Source organism: Mauremys reevesii, linkage group 1 (assembly GCF_016161935.1).
Source record: "Mauremys reevesii isolate NIE-2019 linkage group 1, ASM1616193v1, whole genome shotgun sequence".
In the NCBI taxonomy this organism is placed as follows: Eukaryota; Metazoa; Chordata; order Testudines; family Geoemydidae; genus Mauremys; species Mauremys reevesii.
Window position 1 is genome coordinate 339,118,627 of NC_052623.1, and position 19,503 is coordinate 339,138,129.

The following is a 19,503-nucleotide window of genomic DNA, read 5'->3' on the forward strand; positions in this document are numbered from 1 at the left end:
CGAGTGGCCAAAAAAAAAAAAAAAAGTTTGATGTCTAGTGAAAATGAAAATGTTATGATTTTTTTTCAGTAAACACACAGTTGAAAAGAATTTGTTTGAGGACAATCTGTTTTATTTCATTTGAGCTTTTTGTAAACTTAAAAAAATGGAATTAAATCTCAAAGCAAAAAATCATTTCAAACAAAACACCCCCATGCATTTAATTTAAAAATGTAGAAATCAGAGGGGGGAGGGGACAGAAGTGTTTTTGTTTTTCCCACTGAAGCCATTCAGTGAATACATTAACTGACACAACATTTCAGTCAACCCAAATCTGCATTTTTCAGCACAAATCAGTTTTGGATGAAAAAATGTCACCCAGTGCTACACTCAATGTCACCACCCTCCTAGAAAAGGGTTGGACCATGACGGCAGCCCCACTCCACTCATGCAGTGGAAGAACATTCTGTACCCTTACAAATGGATTTGCAGCGGTCATGGTCTTTCTGCACTAAAAGAGGCTTTGGCATAGGTCTTCAAAGGCATTTAGTCAATGGAAGTTAGGAGTGTAAATGCCTACCCCTTAACAGAATGGAGCAGGGAATATCTTTATCACATACATATACAGTGCCTAGCACGACGTTGCCCTGATCTCTAAATGGTGCCTCTGAGAGTTATTGCAATCCCTATAATAATAATAATAATTGTTTGTATTGTAGTGGCACCTTGGTACTCCAGTCATGGACCAGAACCCCACAGTGCTGGGCATGGCACAAACCAGAATAATGACTCCATGAGCAACTGCTGGGGTAATACATCATCCTCTCCTCTAGACACAATTTAGCCCTATAGCTTTGCTTTTGCCCATTCTCACCTCCTATTTTATTTTGTTGTGAGCTTATCTGCCTTGAAAAGCCCAGGTTTTTTTTTCAAAATTAGGAAAAAGTTAATGCAAAAATGCCTGGGGAGAATAAAGGATACATGATCAAGTTTTTTTCTCTGTCATCTGCTACCAAAGCATTTGTCTAATTTATTCTCTTCCCATCAGCTGTTTAGAGCGCATCTGTTTTCCAGCTGGTTTGATCGTTTCTGGAGGTCAGTAACTAATCAGTCTGACCTCAATGAGATCTGTGTTGACCTCAAGCAAGTTGAGGAGTTGATGCTTCAGCAGCATAAGGATTCTTTAATGCTTTGAATGCCAAACTTTAACAATCCCTCCTATTTTCTGTGTCACAATTCCAAACATTGTTTATAACCTTTACTACATTTAAAAAAAACACCACCTTTTTAAGCACAATATACTTTTTCATTTGCCTATATTGTGCTTCATCTTCTTAAATTACCTTCCTAGGCAAATTGAATGGGGCTAGTTCTAAACTTTCATTTATAATAGTCCACATTCTACATATATATTAACAAAACAATAATAATAATGGCAGGGTACATGGTGAGATGCTTGCACAGCAACTGTGTTGTGATTTGTAATGGCTGTGTGTTGTTCTAACTTTTCTCTGTGTTACAAGGTTTGGATTCCAGGTGCAAGCTATTTTCTTGCTGAGGGACAAATAAACTGACATAGGAACAGTACAAAGTTCAACTCTAATTTATTTATGAGTATCTACATTCTTACACAGTTATATTAGGCAGCCAAAATGCAGCCTATAACTCAGATGTGGCACAACACTCTCAGAACTCCAGTAAACAACTGTGTTCAAATCTTCAGCTGGATTGTTTTTGACTGCTGCTCTCAAGCACTGATCCAGCTTTCTTTAGCTATGAAAAAGTCCAGATTTAATATCATCCTTCTCACCTCACATGGCCTTCTTTTCAGAAAAATGCTGAGCCATCTTTTTCCATGTGGTTCTGAAAGTTGGACAAGTGGGTCACCCCATCCTCTTCCAAAACCACAGACACATACATGCATGCGTGTCTGTGGTTATTTTACAACAGAAAGAAGATACCTAAGTTTAGGTATCAACAACTGCCCTTCATGGACAGAGGAACTTTCACATCTGCTGTTAAAAGGCCATGAGTACAATTTGAACCTTTGTACTTTCCAGTTAATTTAGTTATTTTTATCAGTTTAAAACAAGTGCAAAGTAAGAACATAAGAATAGCCATACTGTGAGACAGATCAAATCTGTGGAATCACAGAAAATCAACTACCCCTTCCTCCCACCTAAATGTATTTCTCTTTCATCTAACCTTCTTGGTACACTAAGCCAACCAGAAAATGGAGCTCTTTCCCTAGCTAAGCTAAATTCAGGGGGTTACAAACATGCTGCCTGCTTGCCCAACCCTTGAAAATGATCAGGTTAGAAGGTGAACCCCCAAAACTTCCACCAAACAAGCTGAGAGTAAATAGATATATCAAACCTGTTAATGTAAAAGTTCCAGGAGTGCCATAAATCTCTTTATAGGTCTCACGGCTTGGTGCCAACCCAGAGTAAACATCAATTCCTATCTAGACAAAACCTCCCTTAGCTACGTCCTCGTAAAAAAGGAGCCACTAGATCCTCCTTTATTAATGGAAACTGAGAACACATAACAGAACCCCCTCTTCTCCAAACAACCAACTTCAATGAACTCTCCAGTTTCTTGAAGCATTTAATAGGTTTTCTCTCCTGATGTTGAACATGTTCATTGATTCAGGAGAAGATAATTATTTTCCAGGCCCTGGACATTTTTGCCTGAATGTTTCTTTTGGACAAACTTATAAAAGGTTCTGAAACAAAGTAACAGTTAACGTTATTTTGCAAACAAGGAGATTTTGTTGAAGATACCGTACAAGAGGTGACCGATTTTTTCTTTCCATAGTAAATCAGACTGGGTTTATTAGTAACTGAAAACAAAGCAATGGGAATAATAATCTGTGAGAATCCAAGGACACACTTTGGCCCCAGATCTTTTTGTATAGAATGTCTAATTCTTATTTTCTCCCTCCTTTGCCAGTGTATTTAATTTCCTTTGTTTGCATCAGTGAATGATCAAGAACATGAGTAAGGTGATTACTTTTCTTCATTTGAAATATCTTCTCATTTTGACTGTGTTTACACTCTTACAATCATAAAGTACCAGTTAAAATAAATGGCATACTGTAGATTAATCATACCTATATAATACTGCACTTGTATTCACTCTGGCCTATAATGTGCCAAATAACATAAAGGTCTGGTGAACCAATAAATGAGTCACAGTATCAACCAGCCAGGTTTGAGCTGGGAACTTATTATGGAATTTCTGTATTTTACTGTTTTTGAAGAAGCCCAGCTCTGTATAATAAAATATTTTCACAAAAAGGTCAGTGATTCCCACTGCTACTTCTTCTATATTGAAGGCCATGTCCCCTTACCACTAGGAAAACTTCACCAGAGAAAATATTTCTTCTTAGGATGAGGTAAGCAGACAGCTTTTTGTTGTGGGATAGGAAGGTGCTTGGAGGTAGGGAATATATGGTCCCCCTCATCTTATCCTGAGGCTGAATATCAGGTGAGGAATCTTAAAAAAAAAAAGAGGGGCAGTTGAAGGAAATTATGGGAGAAGTGATGTAAAACACTGTTGGTCAGATACTTTATGGTGCCACTTTGAAGAAGTAGAAGTGCAAGAATTGTGCTTCCAATACAAGTACTGAACATACATGGTCTGTTCTCTTTCAGGGCATGATGTACGCTGGTAAAAAAGTAACAATTATTGTGCCCTTTGTTTGTTTCATCAATATAATTTGATGAACACAGAAACTCATATGAATTTCAGATAAGCATCAGCATTTTTGGATGCTTACCCAAACCAAACTTTCAAACTCTTTGACATTGACCCATTATTAGTATATTATCTTTTCAGTGTAGATGAAAAACTTCTGTTGATTTTTTTTGCATTAATGAGAGATACTTGCCTATTTCAAATAGCCTAGCTAGCTTAGTGCAAAGATTATTTGACTCATTGCTGCAAATTCTCCCTGCTTAAGTTAAGAATTCTTGTCTCTCTGGAGTTGTCTCTTCCACTTTTGCAATCCTTGTCAAATGACAATGAGCAGTGCTCTACATCTGCAAAGACTAAGAGGGTTGACTCAGTCACACCCTGAGTGTCTAATATACAGTTTGGCAATAGCGGTATATGAAATTCCAATAGACGACTTAAAAAAAAAAAGGTTGAGCGTAAACAGATACAGTTCTTCAACAGAGTTGTTAAAACTCCATATACAGTATGTTTTCAATAAACATTTGGAATGTAATTAGCCTACCATATGTATCCTATTAAATATAACTCTACAACTTTTAAGTTTCTGTGCTAACCAATTGCCCATTATGAACATTTGTTGAGATCAATAACTATATAAGAAATATCCTGCACAGTAAAATGTCATGTGTTTTAATAGTAAATTATTCTGAATAAAAAAATCATTTATTTTGCCTTTTAAAATCCAAATACAACTCATACTTGTAGCCCAGTGGGATAGTTTACCTTGATTATATTCACTGCTTTGCATTATATTCAGCAGTAATGAAACAAACATACAGGCCTGTATTCTGTAAGATATTAGCTTCAGGAAGTTAGCATAAGGTTTGAGGCCTATGAACTTTGAACAGATAAACGACCCAACAGAAAGCTCCAAGTATTGGGGAGCTGAAAAGAGAGTGTTTTAAGGGGAATTTCTGACCACAGGAACATGATCCAGCCACAAGAGTGTTCTGGCAACAAATTGACATAAATAACAGGTACATGAGCTACATCCGCAGGAACCTAACCATAAGAGAGCCATGGTAACAAATTGACGTATATGATAATATGTTGAGATCATTGATATACTAACCTAAAGGAGAAGGACACTCCAACATTAGTAAGGTGAGGAAATACAAATAAAGAAAGGGGGAAATGCCCCTACTGGATATGCATCAAACATAGTGTCGTCAGCGTAACATATTACAAAAGTCACATCTCAGCCTAGGGGCAGTAGAAGGAGATATAATCCTTGGAAGGTGCCCAAATGATGGCCACTGGTGATGAGGGAGAAGGTGATGGTCATGAAGAAGATGGTGGATAACATTTCAGGTTGTTCTACCCAGGGCCGGCTCCAGACCCCAGCGTGCCAAGCGCGCTCTTGGGGCGGCGTCCCGCGGGAGGGCGGCAGGCGGCTCCGGCGGACCTCCCACAGGCGTGCCTGCGGAAGGTCCGGCAGTCCCGCAGTGCCGGTGGACTTCCCACAGACGTGCCTGCGGAGGGGCCGCTGGTCCCCCACCGGCGCCGCGGGACCAGTGGACCCTCCGCAGGCACATCTGCGAGAGGTCCACAGGGGCCACGGGACCGGCGACCGGCAGAGCACCCCCCATGGCATGCCGCCCTGCTTGGGGCAGCGGAAATCCTAGAGCCGCCCCTGGTTCTACCAGGCATTATGTGATTATATGAATGTGCAGATGTACATTCTGTAGTACATTTATCTACCTTACTGAGTTGGAGGGTTTGTGACTGTGCTCAATGTATTAGTAAACTATTTGTAAATATAGAAGAGTTCCTATAATGTGAGTGTTGCCGCTGTGCACATCAGGGTTCCAAACTATATAATAATTTGAATTAAAATGAGCCTGATCTTGGGACAAGAACCTGTCAACCCTCAAAATGATAACTGGGGATCCTTTAGTAATCTATATGGTTAATACATAATTTATAGATTGGGCTACATATTTAAGACACTCAGTGGTTAATAAATATTTAGCTCCCCAACTCCCATTATTGTTAACGGAAGTTGTGTCCTCTAATCTACTATCCTCAGCTCTGGAAATCTGTCCCAAAAGACACAGTCACAGAGAAAGTATAATTCTTGAGCAAGGATGTTTTCTTGAATTGTGGCTAAGTGAGTAGAAATGGAATTTCTAGCAGATAGAACTGGGCAGGAACTGGATTTTCCATTTCATATGAAATTCCACGATTTCATAATTTTTCTCTTTTGAGATGGAACAAAGCCTAAAATTTCATAAAGCTCCCATGAGGTGAAATTCAAAACAAAAGTTTAGATAGGTTAGTGGAAACATTTCATTCCTCTTATGACAGATCTATACCACAAAATAAGAGACATTATAAAACTAAAATCATTTAGAAACAAAAGGTTGAAATGTCCCATTCCAGAAATGTCAAAACTGAACCCATCAGTCAACCCAGGGCCGCCCAGAGAGGGGGGGCAAGTGAGGCAATTTGCCCCAGGCCCCGGGCCCCACAGGGGCCCCCATGAGAATGGCTGAGGCTCGCCCCCACCATCCCCCCGGCACCTCAGCACGTCCTGAATAGCGCTGCAGCCGCGTGGCTCCGGGGGGGGCCCTGAGCTCTGCCCCGCTCAGAGCCGCATGGTAAGGGGGCGGGGCTGCCGAGCAGCTCCTCCCCTTACCACGCGGCTCTGAGCGGGGAGGAGCTCAGCCCCCCCCCCTCCAAGCCAGGCGGCTGCAGCGCTGTTCAGGGCTGCTTCTCGACGCACGCGCTGAGGCTCTGGGAGGCGGGGGTAAGTGGCCAGGACCAGGGGGGTTAGATAAGGGACAGGGACTCCCGGGGACAGTCAGGGGACGGGGGGAGGGGTTGGATGGGGCAGAGGTTCTGGGGGGCCGGTCAGGGGACAGGGAAGGGGGGATTGGATTGAGGGGGTTTCGGGGGGGTGGTCAGTGGACAAGGAGCAGGATGGGTCAGAGATTCTAAAAAATTCTCATTTCATTTGAAATGCTTAGCCGGGTTTTTATTTGTTTGTTTGTTTTTGTTTTTCTGCTTCTTGGTGAAACAAGAACCAAAAAAGCCCCAAGGTTTCCAATTTGTTGTTACCCCTCTACCCTGCCTCCTTTTTCTCCCTCTTTACCTTTTTCTCTCCCTGGCCCTGAGAGGGAAAAGGAGGCGAGGAGAAGGAAAGCCCAAGAGAGGAAAAGCTCAATGATAACCATTTTTAAAGACTTTAATTTAAGTGGAAAACAAAACTTGAATGAAACATTTTTCTACACATTTTTTTCTTAAATGTTGTTTTGATTGAACAAAAAAATCACCCAGCTTTAGTTGTAACCGCACAGGCTTCTGTATGCTCCTTATGCCTAGCCGGAATGGCCCACTGCCCTGAGTTCAGTCTCATAGGGGGCACCTGCTAAATATGGCTTGCTTACCTTAACCCTCAGCTTCTCACCCAGCCTCAGTCCCAGTGCCTAGATATCTGGCTGAAACTGTTACTTTTGCTGGATGGCATGAGCACATTCCTCCTTCTGACCTCTAACTGAGTCACTCCTTGGGCAAAGAAGAAAAATAGTGTATTTCTGCTCTTCAGATTAACCACAAGATATTTCTACATTATTTTAACCAAGTATGTGCTTGGCCTGCCTTCTACGGCTGTGTCATGTGCAGGTAAGTGAAATAGTGGGTGAAAAACTGGTTGAAGGACAGTAATCAAGGAATGGTTATCAATGATACACTTTCAAAGTGGGGAAATGTGTCCAGCAGTCCCACAGGGGTCCAGCACTATTCAATATTTTCATAAATCAATTGGATAATGGAGTCGAAAGTTCACTTAGGCAATTTGCAGATGACACCAAGCTGGGAGGGGTTGAAAGCACTTTTGAGGACAGGATTAGAATTTGAAATGCCCTTGATAAATTGGAGGATTGGTCTGAAATCAGCAGATGAAATCCAATAAAAACAAGTGCAAAGTACTACACTTAGGAATGAAAAATCAAATGCATAACTACATAATGAGGAATAACTAGCTAGGCAATAATACTGCTGGAAAGGATCTGGGGATTATAGTGAATCACAAAGTGAATGTGTCAACAATATGATGCAGCTACAAAAGAGACTAATATCATACTAGGTTGTTATGACATATATTGCAACCTCGTGCAGTATCTCTGGGGGTACATACTGTATTAAGCTTATGAATGGTGTATATATCACTGTGGGCCAGGGACTGTATGCAACTTGGGGCAGTGGAGGAGAGAGGGGGAATGATACCACAGCTCCTTCAGGAACTAAAAGCAGTGGATGGTGATTTAAGGTGAATCACTCAGGTTGTAAAGACCTCCAGAGAGGTACCATGCCTGGGGATGCTTGCATAAACCGGTTCAAACTAGGTTTTCCAGAGACCAACTGACTAAGAAAGGACGTTTGGCATAAAAAGTCCACATTTAAACTGACTCAGGGCCTTCTTTTGATTCAGCAAGCAGACAAGTCCTTCTGACCAAAGACGCAACCCTTCCAGAAGGGCTGGAAGAACTTTGGCTTACTAGGGCCCCCGTCAGATTGAGCAGTGACATCTGATCAGCTTTTAGAGTGTGTCATAAACATACAGTTAAGGGTTAATTCCTCTTTTGCCTGTAAAGGGTTAAGAAGCTCACATAACCTAGCTGACACCTGACCAACAGGACCAATAAGGAGACAAGATACTTTCAAATCTGGGAGGGAGGAAAGTCTTTGTCTGTCTGTTGTTGTGTGTGCTTTTGCCGGAGAAGATCAAGGAGGCAAGCCATCTAACTCCATTAAAATTCAAAAGTTTTGGATTTTTTTTAAGCAGATTTTTTTTATTGTTTCTTTAAACAATCAAACACAGCAAGCAGCAAATATTTGGCCACACACTTCTGAAACCCCAAATCATGTTCAGGTTTTGGCAGACTTATTTCAGCTTTTCAATTAAAAATACCACAACACATTTTGAAGGAAAGCAGACATTGTCCGTGATTTTTTCTGCTTTTTAAAAACCCCTAGTTTTTGATCCAAAAAAAGTTTTGACGGAAAATATTTGTCCAACCTTTTTAATGAGCTTTAGTGCCTTTTAGCACTAGCTGATGCTGAGAACCAATGATACCTTGTAAAGGTGACTTGAAAAGAAATTTTCTCAAAACTGGGTTTGTGCTGAGATGCAAAGGTTTTTAAATGTTTATTTTTCCCAGGGCCACCTGGGGGGGGGGCAAGTGGGGCAATTTTCCCTGGGCCCCACAGGGGCCCCCACGAGAATATAGTATTCTATAGTATTGCAACTTTTTTATGAAAGGGGCCCCCAAAATTGCTTTGCCCCAGGCCCCCTGAATCCTCTGGGCGGCCCTGCAGTCAACCTTATCAAAATGCTTTGTTTCAATTTTTTCCCAAAAACAAAATTTCATTTAAATTGAAAAATTTCCACAAAATATTCATTGAAATGCTTTCAGTTAATTGACTTTTTTTTGACAAATATTCCACCAGAAATTTTCCAACTAGCTCTATTTGCAGAGTGAGGCACTGCTTAAAATGAGGAAAGCAACAGCACATGGTCCTAATTTTGTGGAGAGGGTATTAGAAATACAGAATTTTAAAAGATTATATTGAACATTTAGTCTGACAGGAGAATTTCATGTTTGTTACACTTGTGTAGAAAAATTTGTACTCTATGGGCCAGATTCTGCCATCCTTACTTATACTGGGTAGTATCTTACTGTGCCCAGAGCCCCTTACTTCAGAGGGACTGTTTGTGAAGTAAGGTTCTACTCAGTGTGGACAACAGTGGCAGAATTTGGCCCTAGGTCAGTTAAGATTTTTAAGAGACTTCCAATCAGTTTTTTGATTTCCAGGAAATGGCTTTGGACAGAATGTTTATCCAGTCCCAAGGAACTTTGCAGTGTAGCCGGGCAATCCAGGATGAACCTCAATAACTTCCCCAATGCGAACTCAAACCATAGGTCTGGCTGTTATAGAAGTGTCTCCTCATTCACCCCAACCTCTAACTCCCTGTCCCAAACCCCAATAAACCCCATGCTGAGTTAACCTGGCTGTAAAACTTCAATCTGGCACATGATAAAGCATGCCTGTGACTCAGGGAAACTCAGAATGTGAGAGTTGAATAGAGCATCTGGCCAAACCAAGTAGAGAAATAGTAGATCTGCTGCACCCAAGATAAAAAATGATGTGAAAGTGACGAGCCTACTGGAGGGCAGGGTCTTTCTGGAGGACACAGTTGGCTCCAAGAGATGGGAGAGGCTCGCTGAAGGTGAAGTTTAGGCTCTGGGGAAGGATGAGGTCAAAGGGAGGGACAATAATCTGTTTTGGGAGAAGAGTTATAGAAAGGTGGTCCTGGAAAAGGAGGAGGGAAGTTGGATAAGCATCTGAATTTTTCAGGTCTAATCCAAACCAAACCTCTAATTCATTTGAGCTCCCTCTATCACCACTATAAATGCATCTGCTGGTGGAAAATGTAAGTGAGATTCAGAGACTATCTAACCAAAGACAAAAATATTCCATGTCATACACTGACACACCCAGCCTGAAAAAATGTTTTTTAAGCCAAATTAAGTAATAGGGATTCAGACAAACAAAAATCATAAAAACACTTACCTGAAAATGCCTCCATTTTAAAATTATTTTTAAAAGCCTCATTGAATAGGAATTTGCTTCACTGTAATTTCTTTGAGGGAGAGTGATGAGGCTTAACCAATAATTAGATTGAAGAGGACATTCCACATGAGATGATAACATTTTTTATGAACGTCACATTTTTATAACATCTATTCAAGCAATTATTTGTTAAAGAGGAATAGATATACTGTCCGCTGGTGTATTGTATTCTGTTCCAGATGGGGAGAGCTAGTGAATCGCTGGACACTGTGAGGTGGTGCTGTGCAGTATAAACAGGTGCAGCTTTTATTTATAGTCCTGTCTGGATAAGTGAACAGGACAAGTTACTACTTCATACATCTTAAAATATGCTCTCTTTAGTGAAATAATATTCCCCCACACCTAAAAAATAATTTTTTCCACATGTTTGGTTCCATTATGCTCATCTTCACCATATGGTCCTTTTAGTCTCCTCCATTTTGCTTATGAAATGAGTCAGCTATGCAAAAAGGATACTGCTCAGTGCAACATGAAATATTCTAAGGGTCCTATGGAATTATACTGTTATGTTACAATTAATTATATCTAAAGACATGACTCCCATTGACATCTCTAGGCTGTGGATAAGGCCCCAAAGTGTACAGGAAGATTTGGACTTATGGACAAACCTGTTGATTTTGAATTGCAGGGATTCATGTGAGCTGCTTTTTTAAAAACTAGTTAATTTCCCCAGGTTTTATTAAGGCTGCCTCCTACAACTCTAGTTCCTTCCTTTTTTGGTGAAGAAAAATAATAATAGGACACAAAGGGTATTTTATATAATTTACCTCCAAGTACATTTCCTTCAGAATGCTGGAGAGCCCCGAACAGAGATGGATATTAAAGGAAATTAAATAATTTAATTAAAGGAAAGTTTCCCTCTGCCACGAAGGCTTCCATTCACCTGAAAAGATGAAGGGGAAATTAGGATACGCAGAAACATTCTGCATTGCAGTCAGAAGGAAAAGTACTGGTTTCCAAAGCTTAAATTCCAATACATTTTATAACCTGAATTTTTTTCCCCCACTAAAGATAAATTTAGCTGTTTTTCAAACTTAAAGGACCAGATCCTTCACTGCTTCACTGTAATTTGAGGTAGCTCCATTTAAATCAATATGCTGATTTACCCCAACCGAGGATCTAGTTCAGTTCATTTCCTTGTATTACTGATAGAAAAGATGTCAAGGAATTTGAGCAGTGTGAGGGAAGGTACATCCATCTGTGAGATAATTCTGTTCCTCTGACCCATGTCTTTCCTCTTTGCCTCCTCAGTCCAATACTCTCCAACAATACTGTTCCTCCACATTGTCCTGTCTTTTACCCTTCAGCCTCACCTTACAGGCCCCACATTACAGCTGGTCAGAAAGGGTTTTTATTTCCTCGGGAAAACCTTAGATTTCATCAGAAAACTGAAAGCCTTCTAAACAATTTTGAAGCTTTTTCAGCAGTTCTGGCATGCTGTATTTTGACTAGGGTGACTAGACGTCCCGTTTTTAAAGGGTCAGTCCTGTATTTAAGACGACCTGCAGGTGTCCTGACTTCTTAAAAAGGGCAAACTGTCACGTATTTTCTGTCTCCCCACATCAGTACTGGCAGGTCCTGCTGCTGACCAAATCCCTGCTCACCGGCTGCCCACCTGCCCACCAACAGTGAAGGGGGGGGGGTTCCTGTGGCTGTTGATGGGGGTGGAGGTGCAAGGCTGGTGGGGGGGCGAAGATGCAGTGCGCGGAGCCGGCCGCTCCACCTGTTGGTCTGTCAGCTCAGCCCTCACTGCATGTCAGCTCTCAGCCAGCAGGGTCCCCCCCCCATCCTGTTTCCGGTTGGCACTGGCTGTATGCTGTGAGCTGTGGTGGTTGGTGAGTGCAGACAGGAGCTAGGCGGCGGCCAGTTACGTGCCACCTCTGCTACCCACCCATTGGCTTTTTACATGCTCCCCCTCTCACTGTCCTCTCCATGCTTTAGCCCCTTCGCCCTTCCCATCCCCGCTGCTCCTCCATTTCCTCCCAGCGCAGTGCAGAGAACCAGCCCTGTGTCAGAGCGCTCAGCTGACCAACAGCCTGGCCGGCAGGCTCCTTCCTTCCCCCACTGCCTCTGCCTGGGCTGGTGCCCGGGAAAGCCCAAGACCCTCCGGCCTGGGGCTCTAACCAGGAGGCGCCGAACCCTGCACGTGCCAAAGCCCTGCACAGCACTGGCATGGTGAAGCCTCTCTGCTCCTCAGCTAAGCTCTGGAGTGGCATGGGGAGGAAGGGATTTGTAGCCTGTTCATGCCCCGAACCTGCAGACTGCACAGCAGCCCCTGGGGCAGCAGCTTAGCATCCTCTTCACCCCCCACCCCACCCCAGGTCCTGCCTTCAGGGAGCATGGCGCTGCTCTGTCCCCTAGGCTCCCTCCTCTGCTGAGCCACCTCTCTGGCCGGTTTGCTGGAGCTCCAGCAGTCAGGGTCCCTGGGCCCTGGTGCACAATGCATCCCCTTCCTGCCCGCACTGTAGCCAGGAGAGAGGAGGTGGCTGGATTATGCCTGTGGCCAGCAGCAGAGTAGAAGTGTTAGCTGCCTTTTGATGCTGTGCGGGCAGGAACGGACAAGCTGCTTCCAGCCACAGAGGAATGGCAGGGGGTGGGAGTGGGAAAGAGATGATCTCTGCAAAAACACAGGTCATCCCCCCACCCCCACACCACCACTCCCCTGCATCTGGAAGCAGGTCCGGTCCCTTCTGCACAGTGCCAAAAGGCTGCTGCTGGCCACATTCTGGTGTGAACCCTGGCAGAAAGCTGGTGACCCTACATGCCTCCACCACGTGTTGCGTCAGCAAGCTGCAGTGCCAGGCACCAGGAGAGACGGGTACGTCCCAGGGCTCAGGCAGGCATGGAAGGTGGGTCAGTTGATCACCCCCCAACCACCGTGTGAGAGAGGTGTACAGGAGTGTGTGTGTCATCCCTCCCCCTGTGTGTGTCTGGGAGGGAGATTAGGGTATGTGTGTCACCCTTCTCTGTGTGAACCCTAAAGCCTTAAAGATAAGAAGGTAAATTAAAAGAATCCAGCTACGCAGTATTTCTTTAACAGGGGCTCAGTCAACTTGATGTTAATTTGAGTGTTTGTACAATTGATGGCTGTTGAACTCGCTTGAATACGAGTAATTTTACCTGGTGTCCCTTATTCAGCATAATAAAATATGGTCAGCCTACTTTTGACAAAAGAATGCTGAAAAGAGTTCCTATAACGTGAGTGTTGCAGCTGTACACATTGGGGTTCCCAACTATATAACCTAAATGTTCACAGAAGCCATTCACTTATAGCCAAGGAACGTCTGATACTGGCAATTAGACATGGATGAACATTTTGGGGGTTTTTCTGTTAACAAATTATGTGAATTTTTATTAGGTAGCTAATTAACTTAACACTTTGAGGAGATTTTCAAACGCAAAATGGGAGTTACAACAAATCCACTTGTCTTCCAATCAACCACCTTCATGCCAGTATATTTCAGCCTGCTGGTGAACTGTTTTGTGTTGTAGTTGACCTATTTTTGTTCATGCACTATGACTTTTTGTTGCCTGATTGGCCATGTAAGTCACATAGCATCTGATTCTGCTGTCACTGATACCAGTGCAAATGACGTGTAGCAGTACTGAAGACGATGGAATTAAACCTTTTGAAGCCTGAATTGTGGTGCCATTGTACAGTTTGCATAAAATGAATGAAAAAAAGGTCACCAATGCTATCTGAGCAAATTTGTGGATCTGTATTTGATCAAAAGTTTGTGAATACGTTTTTGCAGTATTTCCACTTTTAACTCAATCCGTGTACATTAAGAAAACGGAAATATTTCCTAGTGTATTTAATTTCCAATACATAAAAGAGCATTGTTTATTGCTTACATTTAGAGATTTCCAATACAAATCTTGGAGCCTTGATAACTGACATTTATAATCTTAAATTCACTTTCATTTGTGTAACTATTACTTCAGACAGTTTAATGTTGATATCAGAATGAAAACCCCTTGGAAAGAAATACATGATTGCTTATTGTTTAATTCCTGCAACAGATAAAAAGCATGATAAATTCCATTTCTCTGGGCTCAAGTTAATCACTGCTGGAAATATAGATAATAATCTGGAGCATACAGAAAATTTAGTAGTGAAAAAGAAAAGGAAAATATGGATATGGCCCAAATCCAGCAGAGCATTTAAACACATTTATCTTTAAGCATGTGAGCTGACCTATTAACTTCAATGGGTTTATTTTTGTACTTAAAATTAACCATGTGCTTAGGTGCTTTGCTGGATCAAGGCCTATATGCATACTGTGGGTCTGATTTATTCTATTCAATGAATTTCAAGTAGCTTAAAACTGGAATAACCTGGGTGAATCAAGACCATGTGTTATGTTTTTTTGTTGTTGGGTTATTTATTTATTTATTTGTAAAGCATCATTTTTTTTCTCAGTAAGGCGTAATGAAACTCATGTATAAGCTCGTGAAACTGCTATTCAATTGACCTGCAAATATCAGTTGCTTACTATGGGTCTTCTTTAAATGAAGGGCAAACTGCATGAGTATATTGCAGATGGTCACTTAAGCTGGGGATTGCATGTTGGGGGACAGGTTCCATTGCAATAGTTTCCATATGACAAGTATTATAGACTTGTAGACATGTTAGATTCAAATATTTTTGCTAATAGGACAACTATTGCACTCAAATACCACAGTTATCTCTCACCTCGATTATTGTAATTTGACCTTCTTCCTCTTCACTCCAGCTACAACATCAGCTTCGTTGAATGTCTTCATTAGCTTCTTGTCAGGCATAGCTCTTCTCCTGGCATGCCCTCATTTCCTTTCAATCTCCCTTTTCCATTCCCAATTTTCCATCCTTACTTCTCTCCATCTCAATTTCCCAGGCCTGGCTTTATTCCTTCTTTCATATTGTCTGCCATGCATGGAATAGCTTCCAGTTTCTTGTCTATCAAAATATTCTGTTTCTTCAAGTTCTTCCTTAAAATGGATTTCCTCCATTCTTCCTGGTCTCTTAATTAGGACTGCTTTCGCATCATCCCATAAAGGAACTGTTCCCTGTGGTTTGTTTATATAAGTGAATTTAGGCTTTGCTTATGTCTATCACACAGGACTTTTGAGGAATTAAAAGCTCTTCAAGTGTTTAATAGAAAGTGTTCAGTCATGGTACATCACTGAGCAGGTGTCACTGCAGAGGTGCAAATTTTGATGTCTCTATGCACCCTGTAACAAAGCTTAATGTCTAGCAGATGCAGTCCTTTGAATTTTTTTCAATCTCCTTCTGTGGATGTATTTGTAAATATGAATTTCTTCCATAGACTGGTACTGTAGTGTAATCCTGCTCTGAAAAGAGACAATTAGAAAATGATGCCTTCATACACAACAGACCTATAGCATAATAGGTCATTCCTGATTCTTTTAGTGACAAAAATAAGCTTCTACTCTTGTTAGCACTGCAGCGCTGAAACAGCTATGGTACAGTGGGTCAGATGCTGTTCTTGAACCCACATAATAAGTGGAATTGTTAAATAAGTTTCAATTGCAAGACTGTATTCTGACCTCAGTTACCTCCTCACAGAAGGTAAAACTAAGCAGAAATTAAGGGCAAGTAGGTACCCCACACATTTTTATTGGTGACAATGCAGGAGTCAGAACTAGAGTGACTTTCAGATTTCAGGTTGAGTTCACAGGAATGACAATTAGGAAATACCCCTTTACATTTATAAACTGAAAATTTTATCTGAAGCCCCTGAAACACAGAACCCCACAAAGCAAATTTTAGGGTCATTTTTAGACTAAAACCGCACTGCATTGGTTTCTACGGTGTCCCATGTTCCAGCTCAGAAATCTAGATCTTATTATATACTGCACATAACATATTCCAGTGAGTTATATGAGAAGTGGAATCAGATGAAACAGAATGCTCCAAATGCTTGATCTAATACGTATAGCCCATCCCTTTCTTTCCCTAGGGAAATGGTTCAGGAGAGGGTAAGAATGCACATTAACCCTATGACTTTCCTTCAGATTTTGCAAACCTTTGAGGTACTTTGAGCATGATTTGCTCTGTGTATATATACTCCGGACTAGATCCCCTTAGACAGTCAAATGTCCTTCTGGCTGTAGCATGTGTTTTTTATTCAGCTGTCAATGTGCCTGCCGGGAAACAAAGCAGAATTACAATCTGTGTCTCCTGGAGCCTCCATTCCCTTTGGACAAACTCTTGCTTAGTGGAGCTCCTGGAGTCCAATTCCCTGTTCCTATGCAAAGGACACTTTCAAAACAGTGCCCAGAGGTTATATATTTGTATGCATACAGTGAAATCTCTCAAATCACGATCCAAAGGACCATCAAAAATTGCTTGTCTGGTGGTGAGTGATCTTTAGCTGAGGTCAAATATCATCTTACTGGAAGCCTGGGGAATATTTCAATGTGATTGTTTTAAACAAAGTTATCTATTAGAGATAGCCAGTAGTATAGATTTCCCTGTATATCTACTATTACTTATCTGTAAGCATGTGTAATGGCTGCCACCTTGGCTGGTACACTGGGGATTGAAACAGGGACCTCCGGAGCTAAAAGCACAAGCTGCTACAATCTAGACCTAAGCACTCGAGAGCCATACTTTTTGCTGATTAGGCACAGAAGGGGACCTATTACATATTCACCAGTGGGCTCCATATGTATAATATTGCCTTCAAATCTATTCATTAATGTTATGGTCAGACAAAATATGCTCCTTCAACAAGTCAACATGCTGATCAATATGAATTATTATAATATTTCTGCAATAGGGATTCCAACATTTTTTGGCATGCATTTTTCGGCTCTTACATGCCACCCATGGCATGTCATGCCCTCAGCCAGTAGAGGCATACCACATGCAACTGCAACTTTACACGGTCAAAACATCAAGAAGATAATGAACTTCCAACATCTGTGAATGAGAACAAAATGTTATAACCACCTCTCACATTTGGGATCAGCTCCAGCCATTCTCTTCTATTATCTTGCAAAGAGTGCTCTAAAGTAAGTAAAGTGAAGAATGTTATCAGTAGATTATCTGCCACATTTAGCTAAACTGGTTTATGGATTAATGAAGCACAACCTGTTTTTTGATCACTGAGACATCTAACTAGTATAGTGAATCCACATGATGAGCTAGATCCTTGACTGCTTCCAAGCTGTGCAGGATGGTAAAGCAAAGGTGATAAGCCATCTTTATGCCCCACTAATCCTGGGGTCAATTGGGACACTGCCAGTGCCAAAAAACAAAACAAAACAGTATTTCTGGCTGGCTGCCAAAAGCCTCTAAAGGTTATTGCAGCACTTGGGGATAAAGGAGGCACAGAAATGCACTGACTATGACCCATTCCTCCAGACACATCCTAAGCAGGGGACTAGGAAGAGATGGCATAGGTGTTAATTACTATGGTGCCTCTATTTCCTGCAATAATGCAGAGAAAAACCTTAGAGTACTGAATTGTCCGGTGTTCCAGCTGTTTTGTATTGCCAGAGTGGAAGCCAGAATCTGTCCCCATGTCTCTGAGATTCATATATTCCACGGCTTCAAGGGACCATTGTGATCATCTAGTCTGACCTCCTGTATAATACAGGCCCTACAGCTTCCCCCAAATAATTCCTAGGCCATATCTGTTAGAAAAACACCCAATCCTGGTTTTAAAATGGTCAGCGGTGGAAAATCTATAATGACCCTTGGTTAATTGTTACAATGTAGGTTTTGTTTTTAAATTGCATATTTACATATTTTAATTCTAAGACCTCATGCTGTAAACAGACACCTCCTTATTGGCTACAAGCACTAATCATCTTAAAATTATTCCTTGTAGAGCCCAGTTTTCAAATGCATAAGTTATGGGGCCCCAATTCAGCATTTGAAGGTCCAAATCAAGACTTAGGTGACTGAAAGGGCTATTTGGGCATCCACATGCCAATGTCTTCTCCCAAAGGCCAGCCAGGCACCCTGCATGGGACACTCCACTTAGAAAACTGTCTTTTTAAATCTCAGTTTGACAATCCAAGATGGAATCTTCAAGTTTGAAAACGCGTCTCTGAAAGGAAAAACTGACATTAGCTCGCAAGGATCCTGCAGTCTTGCCAGGATATTGTGTCTTTAAGAGAAGGGGGAGAATTACAATGTGCCACCACCCAAAGGGCACACTGGGAGGCATTATGCCTCAAAGAGCTAACCATGGAGGGAGTGTAACTTGTGTTGCCCCTGAAAGAAGGGCAGGACCCTCTCTGTTCCCCCTGCATGTGGCTAGCCTGACTGTCAGGCTGGTGTATAGGAGGGGAGGAGCCATTGTTTCCAGATGGGGCAATTGTGTAAGAGTCTATGTTCCCTTGAGCACAGAGTCTGCAATTCTGGGAGGCCCTAAAGGGGGCACTGTGGGTGGGAGGCAGGCCCAGACTAAAGTATTTTGGGGCTCTAAGCAGTATGGAAATTGCCCCCTCACACACACACTCACACACCTTCCTAGAGCCCTGACACAACTGCTGCCAGCCCTTCTCATCACGAACAGTATGCTGAGCTCCTACACAGGGGCCACTCAGCACAGCATCCCCACCCCATACTTATTGACCCCTTCCCCCGCACAGGCTCCAGAATGCCCCTCCTTCCCCACAAATACCCAACAACCCTCCATAGGCCCCCACTTATCCTGGGAGCCCCACGGCACATCCCAGCAGCCCTGACATACATCCCACTCACCAGCCATTTAGAGAAAAGCTATATTGGTGACCTTCCACAAAAAATATAGAAAATAGATGTGGGTCTGGAGAGTCCCATTTTGGGAGGGGGAGGAATCTGAATTCCAGTGGATCATCAGTTACATGCAGAGGATGCTGCCACCCCTCAGGCACTTAACTTAATTAACCTTCCAGTTATCTGAAGTACATAGCTACAGTAGAATCTGCTCAGTAGCATTCAGACTGGTGTTCTCCTGTTCCCCAGTACTTAGATGTCACCTCCATCTACAAATTTCAAGTCTTCACGTTTCTACCCCCTTGCAAAGGCAAGCATTGAAACTGCCTAATTGTTCCAGAAGACCTTTTTAAGTAGTATTGCATGTGAGCTGGCAATAGATAACAGATATAAAGGAGGGGAATTAAAGGGATAGTCAGCTGTGAGAGATGTCA

General features: G+C 42.1%; 1 long non-coding RNA gene across 1 annotated transcript; it reads right to left on the reverse strand.

Moving 5' to 3' along the window:
• Nucleotides 1–10,451: 10,451 nt before the first annotated feature.
• LOC120395644 lies at nt 10,452–18,313 on the reverse strand. Its single transcript, XR_005592727.1, has 4 exons — nt 18,109–18,313; nt 17,312–17,368; nt 15,050–15,687; nt 10,452–10,615 (listed from the first exon to the last, which is right to left on the reverse strand). It is a non-coding gene; the product is annotated as an uncharacterized LOC120395644 (long non-coding RNA).
• Between the last annotated feature and the right edge of the window lie 1,190 nt (nt 18,314–19,503).